Source organism: Bombus huntii, unplaced genomic scaffold (genome assembly GCF_024542735.1).
Source record: "Bombus huntii isolate Logan2020A unplaced genomic scaffold, iyBomHunt1.1 ctg00000301.1, whole genome shotgun sequence".
NCBI classification, from domain to species: Eukaryota; Metazoa; Arthropoda; class Insecta; order Hymenoptera; family Apidae; genus Bombus; species Bombus huntii.
In genome coordinates, this window is record NW_026099499.1 from 1 (window position 1) to 10,000 (window position 10,000).

Consider the following 10,000-nt stretch of genomic DNA (forward strand, 5'->3'; position numbering starts at 1 on the left):
TTCGAGTTTATTCGTTAAAAAGCGTTACAAGGTATGAATTTTTTTGCATAAATCGACGTAACTCGACGAAATACGTCGGGATTAATGGTTTATTTCCGTCCGAGAACGATTTTTAAAAACGGACCTATGCGGCCGGTCGTTCGTACTTAGAAAATTTTCGGACCGAACACTCTTTTTCGATTAATTCGTTAAAAAGCGTTATAACGTACGAATATTTTTCAAGAAATCGTTATAACTCGATAAAATACGTCGGGATTAAGCGTTTATATCGTCGGCAGACGGATATAAAAACGTTTGGACCGACACGACCCGGTCGTTGGAACATAGAAAAATTCCGAGCCGGTACGTTGGGACTTAGAAAAATTCCGAGGGCGAAAAAGTTTTTTCGAGTTTTATTCGTTAAAAAGCGTTACAAGGTATGAATTTTTTTGCATAAATCGACGTAACTCGACGAAATACGTCGGGATTAATGGTTTATTTCCGTCCGAGAACGATTTTTAAAAACGGACCTATGCGGCCGGTCGTTCGTACTTAGAAAATTTTCGGACCGAACACTCTTTTTCGATTAATTCGTTAAAAAGCGTTATAACGTACGAATATTTTTCAAGAAATCGTTATAACTCGATAAAATACGTCGGGATTAAGCGTTTATATCGTCGGCAGACGGATATAAAAACGTTTGGACCGACACGACCGGTCGTTGGAACATAGAAAAATTCCGAGCCGGTACGTTGGGACTTAGAAAAATTCCGAGGGCGAAAAAGTTTTTTCGAGTTTATTCGTTAAAAAGCGTTACAAGGTATGAATTTTTTTGCATAAATCGACGTAACTCGACGAAATACGTCGGGATTAATGGTTTATTTCCGTCCGAGAACGATTTTTAAAAACGGACCTATGCGGCCGGTCGTTCGTACTTAGAAAATTTTCGGACCGAACACTCTTTTTCGATTAATTCGTTAAAAAGCGTTATAACGTACGAATATTTTTCAAGAAATCGTTATAACTCGATAAAATACGTCGGGATTAAGCGTTTATATCGTCGGCAGACGGATATAAAAACGTTTGGACCGACACGACCGGTCGTTGGAACATAGAAAAATTCCGAGCCGGTACGTTGGGACTTAGAAAAATTCCGAGCGCGAAAAAGTTTTTTCGAGTTTATTCGTTAAAAAGCGTTAAAGGTATGAATTTTTTTGCATAAATCGACGTAACTCGACGAAATACGTCGGGATTAATGGTTTATTTCCGTCCGAGAACGATTTTTAAAAACGGACCTATGCGGCCGGTCGTTCGTACTTAGAAAATTTTCGGACCGAACACTCTTTTTCGATTAATTCGTTAAAAAGCGTTATAACGTACGAATATTTTTCAAGAAATCGTTATAACTCGATAAAATACGTCGGGATTAAGCGTTTATATCGTCGGCAGACGGATATAAAAACGTTTGGACCGACACGACCGGTCGTTGGAACATAGAAAAATTCCGAGCCGGTACGTTGGGACTTAGAAAAATTCCGAGCGCGAAAAAGTTTTTTTCGAGTTTATTCGTTAAAAAGCGTTACAAGGTATGAATTTTTTTGCATAAATCGACGTAACTCGACGAAATACGTCGGGATTAATGGTTTATTTCCGTCCGAGAACGATTTTTAAAAACGGACCTATGCGGCCGGTCGTTCGTACTTAGAAAATTTTCGGACCGAACACTCTTTTTCGATTAATTCGTTAAAAAGCGTTATAACGTACGAATATTTTTCAAGAAATCGTTATAACTCGATAAAATACGTCGGGATTAAGCGTTTATATCGTCGGCAGACGGATATAAAAACGTTTGGACCGACACGACCGGTCGTTGGAACATAGAAAAATTCCGAGCCGGTACGTTGGGACTTAGAAAAATTCCGAGCGCGAAAAAGTTTTTTTCGAGTTTATTCGTTAAAAAGCGTTACAAGGTATGAATTTTTTTGCATAAATCGACGTAACTCGACGAAATACGTCGGGATTAATGGTTTATTTCCGTCCGAGAACGATTTTTAAAAACGGACCTATGCGGCCGGTCGTTCGTACTTAGAAAATTTTCGGACCGAACACTCTTTTTCGATTAATTCGTTAAAAAGCGTTATAACGTACGAATATTTTTCAAGAAGAATCGTTATAACTCGATAAAATACGTCGGGATTAAGCGTTTATATCGTCGGCAGACGGATATAAAAACGTTTGGACCGACACGACCGGTCGTTGGAACATAGAAAAATTCCGAGCCGGTACGTTGGGACTTAGAAAAATTCCGAGGGCGAAAAAGTTTTTTCGAGTTTATTCGTTAAAAAGCGTTACAAGGTATGAATTTTTTTGCATAAATCGACGTAACTCGACGAAATACGTCGGGATTAATGGTTTATTTCCGTCCGAGAACGATTTTTAAAAACGGACCTATGCGGCCGGTCGTTCGTACTTAGAAAATTTTCGGACCGAACACTCTTTTTCGATTAATTCGTTAAAAAGCGTTATAACGTACGAATATTTTTCAAGAAATCGTTATAACTCGATAAAATACGTCGGGATTAAGCGTTTATATCGTCGGCAGACGGATATAAAAACGTTTGGACCGACACGACCGGTCGTTGGAACATAGAAAAATTCCGAGCCGGTACGTTGGGACTTAGAAAAATTCCGAGGGCGAAAAAGTTTTTTCGAGTTTATTCGTTAAAAAGCGTTACAAGGTATGAATTTTTTTGCATAAATCGACGTAACTCGACGAAATACGTCGGGATTAATGGTTTATTTCCGTCCGAGAACGATTTTTAAAAACGGACCTATGCGGCCGGTCGTTCGTACTTAGAAAATTTTCGGACCGAACACTCTTTTTCGATTAATTCGTTAAAAAGCGTTATAACGTACGAATATTTTTCAAGAAATCGTTATAACTCGATAAAATACGTCGGGATTAAGCGTTTATATCGTCGGCAGACGGATATAAAAACGTTTGGACCGACACGACCGGTCGTTGGAACATAGAAAAATTCCGAGCCGGTACGTTGGGACTTAGAAAAATTCCGAGGGCGAAAAAGTTTTTTCGAGTTTATTCGTTTAAAAGCGTTACAAGGTATGAATTTTTTTACGGGAATCGTTCTATCTCTATTAAATACGTCGGGATTAAACATTTTTATCGATTTTTTCAAAAAATTAGCGTTCGTCGAACTGACACGACTGGGATATTTTTCTAATTTTTTCGTTAATTAACGTTACAAGGTATATATTTTTTTGCATATTTCTACTTATTTTAACGTATTGTAATTGATTATAAACTTATTTTTTGTCCGTATTCGATAAAAGAGTATGTTTACTGATGCAATTTTTCGGTGAAAAAAAAAATTAATTTTTTGGTAAAAATGCATTTCTATTATGTTAATAAAACGTCTGGTAATGTATTTCGATGGTTGGATATTGGCTTTGTATAGTAGTGATCGAGCGTTCGCGAGACTAAGTTCCAGCGTCCCTTCCGAACGGTACGTTGCTACGGAGGTTTTGCACCGTAAGCGCGCGGCCGCTAGCCCGGCCGGCGCCGGCCTTCCGGCTGGCGCTTTCGTATCTATAAGAGAGACGTCGAGCCGGACGGTTCGGTCGGAACAGCGTTGAGCGCGTGGCTATTCTACGGCCTCGGTTGAGAATTCAGTCACCGCTCCTCGAGTCTTAGTGTATTTTACGCTATTTCTCGACTGTTCCTCCGTTCTCGTTCTGGTTTTTTCTCTACACTGCTGCGCCGCGGGTCGCTGTCCTGGACGTAATGACCAAATATCGTGGCAAGGTTCCCCTGAGTCGGGAAGCTGGTGACCTGTGTGTACGTATTCTAACAAAAATTGTTAGATGCGTGTGTGCTTGTACTAACTGAGCATCGATTCATTCAAAAGAGTATAACCGTCTGCTTTCTATAAAAACTTCTGCTTTCGCAGAAGTATCCGATGAGGCGGTAGGAGCGTACTATCTTTGCGTAGTATGTCTTCTGCCGAAAATGTTCTACCGATTGAAAGAATATTCTTACGGTATGTCCAGCGCGACGCACTGGGATACGCGCTTGTTCGTTCAGCGTGAGGTGCGTATACGTGCTTTACCGCTAAGATATTCTAATAAGTCTTTTTACACGAAGACAGCATTATGGAAATGTTCCTTTAGAAGTACGATTCTAAACATTTTATATAAGACTATGAGAGAGAGAGAGAGAGAGAAGAGAGGAGGTGGAGTTGAGAATTACAAAGTGGCTGCGAGCGGCGTTCGAAGATTATTACTGAACTATGGGTGTATCTCGAACGTCGCTAGGAGATATATTTTATAGATATATCTATCTTAAGAACGAAAAGTCTCGTCGTACGGTGCTTACGTCCCACCTACGACACGAAGAGAACTTAAACGAAATTTATAAGAATTGTTATACGAATAAGATCCCTGGTTGATCCTGCCAGTAGTCATATGCTTGTCTCAAAGATTAAGCCATGCATGTCTCAGTACATGCCGCATTAAGGTGAAACCGCGAATGGCTCATTAAATCAGTTATGGTTTCTTAGATCATACCTACATTTACTTGGATAACTGTGGTAATTCTAGAGCTAATACATGCAAACAGATTCCGACCAGAGATGGTAGGAATGCTTTTATTAGATCAAAACCAATCGGTGGCGGATGGCTCGTCTGTCCGTCCATCGTTTGTTTTGGTGACTCTGAATAACTTTGTGCTGATCGCATGGTCATCTAGCACCGGCGACGCATCTTTCAAATGTCTGCCTTATCAACTGTCGATGGTAGGTTCTGCGCCTACCATGGTTGTAACGGGTAACGGGGAATCAGGGTTCGATTCCGGAGAGGGAGCCTGAGAAACAGCTACCACATCCAAGGAAGGCAGCAGGCGCGCAAATTACCCACTCCCGGCACGGGGAGGTAGTGACGAAAAATAACGATACGGGACTCATCCGAGGCCCCGTAATCGGAATGAGTACACTTTAAATCCTTTAACGAGGACCAATTGGAGGGCAAGTCTGGTGCCAGCAGCCGCGGTAATTCCAGCTCCAATAGCGTATATTAAAGTTGTTGCGGTTAAAAAGCTCGTAGTTGAATCTGTGTGTCACAGTGTCGGTTCACCGCTCGCGGTGTTTAACTGGCATTATGTGGTACGTCCTATCGGTGGGCTTAGCTCCTCGCGGGCGGTCCAACTAATATCCCATCGCGGTGCTCTTCACTGAGTGTCGAGGTGGGCCGATACGTTTACTTTGAACAAATTAGAGTGCTTAAAGCAGGCTACCTTCGCCTGAATACTGTGTGCATGGAATAATGGAATAGGACCTCGGTTCTATTTTGTTGGTTTTCGGAGCCCCGAGGTAATGATTAATAGGGACAGATGGGGGCATTCGTATTGCGACGTTAGAGGTGAAATTCTTGGATCGTCGCAAGACGGACAGAAGCGAAAGCATTTGCCAAAAATGTTTTCATTAATCAAGAACGAAAGTTAGAGGTTCGAAGGCGATCAGATACCGCCCTAGTTCTAACCATAAACGATGCCAGCCAGCGATCCGCCGAAGTTCCTCCGATGACTCGGCGGGCAGCTTCCGGGAAACCAAAGCTTTTGGGTTCCGGGGGAAGTATGGTTGCAAAGCTGAAACTTAAAGGAATTGACGGAAGGGCACCACCAGGAGTGGAGCCTGCGGCTTAATTTGACTCAACACGGGAAACCTCACCAGGCCCGGACACCGGAAGGATTGACAGATTGATAGCTCTTTCTTGATTCGGTGGGTGGTGGTGCATGGCCGTTCTTAGTTGGTGGAGCGATTTGTCTGGTTAATTCCGATAACGAACGAGACTCTAGCCTGCTAAATAGACGTAACTTATGGTATCTCGAAGGCCCCCGGCTTCGGTCGGTGGGTTTTTACTACCAACGTACAAACAAATCTTCTTAGAGGAACAGGCGGCTTCTAGCCGCACGAGATTGAGCAATAACAGGTCTGTGATGCCCTTAGATGTTCTGGGCCGCACGCGCGCTACACTGAAGGAATCAGCGTGTTTTCCCTGGCCGAAAGGCCCGGGTAACCCGCTGAACCTCCTTCGTGCTAGGGATTGGGGCTTGCAATTATTCCCCATGAACGAGGAATTCCCAGTAAGCGCGAGTCATAAGCTCGCGTTGATTACGTCCCTGCCCTTTGTACACACCGCCCGTCGCTACTACCGATTGAATGATTTAGTGAGGTCTTCGGACTGGTGCGCGGCCAATGTGATAAGCATTGCCGATGTTACCGGGAAGATGACCAAACTTGATCATTTAGAGGAAGTAAAAGTCGTAACAAGGTTTCCGTAGGTGAACCTGCGGAAGGATCATTAACGATACGATACCAAAAGAATTTGACTTGAACACATATAAAAACTATGAAATATATATCACAATGGTCGGTAAGGAGCCGTACTCCTCCTGTATCGACGAAAGTATATACGACGTATTAACAAGCTATATACTTTAACAAACGAAAACGCCAGGGAGCTTGGCAACCTCCGTTGGCACGAATAGAAATATTCTTAAGGAGGAGACGACCCTCCAGCTACGGAATTATACGAAGAGAAGGTGGCACTCTCTCTCGATCATCGGGATGAAGAGATATATATATACAAGTATAAAAACGAAATGCGAATGAAACTTATTCGAGGCGCCTGCGTGAGGTCGTAAACAGAAAGACCCGCCGTCTCCGAATAAAACATATAACATATAATATATATATATATATATGAAATTCTAATAAAAGGGAACTCTAGCTTCGAAAGAGCCAACAAAAGTTAAGGCTCGATATCAAACGAAAAAATTACGATGGAAACCAGGTGTAAAGAGAAATGCAGTCGTGGCGCCTGCGAGAGGCCGTACACAGAAAGACCCGCCGTCACGATCTCGTATTTCGTATTTGCATCGTGGAAACCGTACAAACGAAATATAAAAGTCCATGCAAACTAATAAGAAAATCTCTAAAGTGCCTCGTGTCGGAGTGATCATGCTCGCCTATTCTCTTCTATGTTTCGTGGTCTGTGTTGCGTTTGTTCTCCTCCTAGCAACGGGACATATCGAAGACTCCTCTTTGGGATCGAACGAAGCGTCTAGAACGAGTCGACGAGAGCGAAAGAACTTGTAGCGAGTCGCGCAGAGCGAAAGGATACCGATATACATCTTCGAAGGTTCTCTTCGAAGATCCATGGATACCTTCTGCGTCGACTTCTCTCGTCTCTTTCATCGAAACTCTCGTCGTTCTCGAAACGTGCTTCCTACCCAAAGGGCGTGTGCTCTTCGTATGTCGTTTCGTTCGAAATAACGAAACCACGTGTAACATACTCGTGGATCGGGTAACCTAGAACGAAGACGCATCGCGTGGATGTTGGCCCGCTATGCGACGATGACCGATGATGATGATGATGATGATGATGATATGATGATGATGTCGATGTCGACGACGACGACGATGAAGACGATGTGTAGCAACGATTCGTAACTAGTCTAGCCGAAGTTCGTTCAGAGGGGAACGCCGCCGGCTTCGAAGCCTCGATGTCGTGAGTCGGACACCCGTGCCGTCGCTAGAGTTTTTCAAACTCTGCTTCTGGATATTGGGACGAAAGACCGCTCGAGGACGACGACAGCCGTGCGTGCGTATCCCATCGAATTTTTTTTACACCACCTGAACGAGACTAAAGTTTCGTCTAGTTGATCGTCTACCGTCGCATAATGTATATTATATACCGTTCAGAGGGGACCGGCTGTCTATCCTCGTTGTCGTGAGTCGGACACCCGTGCCGTCGCTAGAGTTTTTCAAACTCTGCTTCTGGATATCGGGACGAAAGACCGCGCGAGGACGACGGATGCGAGTCCCATCGAATTTTTGACTTACACACTACCTGAACGAGACTTAAAGTTTCATATTATATACCGTTCAGAGGGGACCGGCTGTCTATCCTCGTTGTCGTGAGTCGGACACCCGTGCCGTCGCTAGAGTTTTTCAAACTCTGCTTCTGGATATCGGGACGAAAGACCGCGCGAGGACGACGGATGCGAGTCCCATCGAATTTTTGACTTACACACTACCTGAACGAGACTTAAAGTTTCATATAATATACCGTTCAGAGGGGACCGGCTGTCTTTCCTCGTTGTCGTGAGTCGGACACCCGTGCCGTCGCTAGAGTTTTTCAAACTCTGCTTCTGGATATCGGGACGAAAGACCGCGCGAGGACGACGGATGCGAGTCCCATCGAATTTTTTATTTAAACACTACCTGAACGAGACTTAAAGTTTCATATAATATACCGTTCAGAGGGGACCGGCTGTCTTTCCTCGTTGTCGTGAGTCGGACACCCGTGCCGTCGCTAGAGTTTTTCAAACTCTGCTTCTGGATATCGGGACGAAAGACCGCGCGAGGACGACGGATGCGAGTCCCATCGAATTTTTTATTTAAACACTACCTGAACGAGACTTAAAGTTTCATATAATATACCGTTCAGAGGGGACCGGCTGTCTTTCCTCGTTGTCGTGAGTCGGAGACCCGTGCCGTCGCTAGAGTTTTTCAAACTCTGCTTCTGGATATCGGGACGAAAGACCGCGCGAGGACGACGGATGCGAGTCCCATCGAATTTTTGATTTACACACTACCTGAACGAGACTTAAAGTTTCATCCAGTTTGTCGTCTATCATCTCATATATAATATACCGTTCAGAGGGGACCGGCTGTCTATCCTCGTTGTCGTGAGTCGGACACCCGTGCCGTCGCTAGAGTTTTTCAAACTCTGCTTCTGGATGTTGGGACGAAAGACCGCGCGAGGACGATGGATGCGAGTCCCATCGAATTTTTGATTTACAAGACACACACTACCTGAACGAGACTAAAGTTTCATCGAGTTTATCGTCGCATAACCCGTTCGGAGGGGACCGGCTGTCTATCCTCGTTGTCGTGAGTCGGACACCCGTGCCGTCGCTAGAGTTTTTCAAACTCTGCTTCTGGATATCGGGACGAAAGACCGCGCGAGGACGATGGCTGCGAGTCCCATCGAATTTTTGTTTTTTTTTTTTTTAAAAAAAAAAACACCACCCGAACGGAGATGTGTTCTATCTTTCGTCGATTTTTCATGCTTTCAGTCGGTCGCGTGGTCGCCATCCGTTCGGAGGGGATCGCCGGCTTCGAAACCTCGATGTCGTGAGTCGGACACCCGTGCCGTCGCTAGAGTTTTTCAAACTCTGCTTCTGGATATTGGGACGAAAGACCGCTCGAGGCGGACGGCCGCGCGAATCCCATCGAATCTTTACTATCACCCGAACGATGGAGAGATGCACGCGCGCTGTTTCTTGAATAATTGGACGAGAGAGTAGAATCAAACACATATATAACATGGGCTAGCCACCGTGCTTACTCGTTCGCGAGATCGTGTGCTGTACAGAGGATTCAGAATCGGGTGTATATATCCCCGTCGTTTCCTGACGAACGGAGCTTCGATCTCGATGGTTGTTATATATCATAATGTACTTTACGCCCGGCCGGCGAACGCGCGTATCTTCGCGCGTTCGTCGTTTTCTTTTTTTTTTCGAACGTTTTTGTGTCGTCAATCCTATGGCGACTTCTGCGCGTTCGATTCCCGTTGGTCGAACGTGACGGAACTCGGCTTCGCTAGAACGCGAGAAGAGTACATTTGAGTATTGAACTGTTGTAAATTTATAAAAGATTACCCTGAACGGTGGATCACTTGGCTCGTGGGTCGATGAAGAACGCAGCTAATTGCGCGTCAACGTGTGAACTGCAGGACACATGAACATCGACATTTCGAACGCACATTGCGGTCCACGGATACAATTCCTGGACCACGCCTGGCTGAGGGTTGCTCACGTAAACCTAAGACTGCTTGCGTTGCGTATCGTTACTCTCCGTATCTGTCTCTCTCTGTCCCTTCTTGCCTTAACAACCCGCCGTCGTTCTTCTTTATATAAGAGAACGTTTCAGAGTCGGAC

At 44.5% G+C, this 10,000-nt stretch overlaps 2 non-coding genes across 2 annotated transcripts; both read left to right on the forward strand.

The window, feature by feature from the left end:
• The first annotated feature begins 4,434 nt into the window (after nt 1–4,434).
• Nucleotides 4,435–6,357, forward strand: LOC126877949 (small subunit ribosomal RNA). The gene has a single exon (XR_007695474.1). It is a non-coding gene; the product is annotated as a small subunit ribosomal RNA (ribosomal RNA).
• A 3,361-nt stretch (nt 6,358–9,718) lies between these two features.
• LOC126877947 (5.8S ribosomal RNA) lies at nt 9,719–9,873 on the forward strand. Its single transcript, XR_007695473.1, has one exon. It is a non-coding gene; the product is annotated as a 5.8S ribosomal RNA (ribosomal RNA).
• The last annotated feature ends 127 nt before the right edge of the window (nt 9,874–10,000 follow it).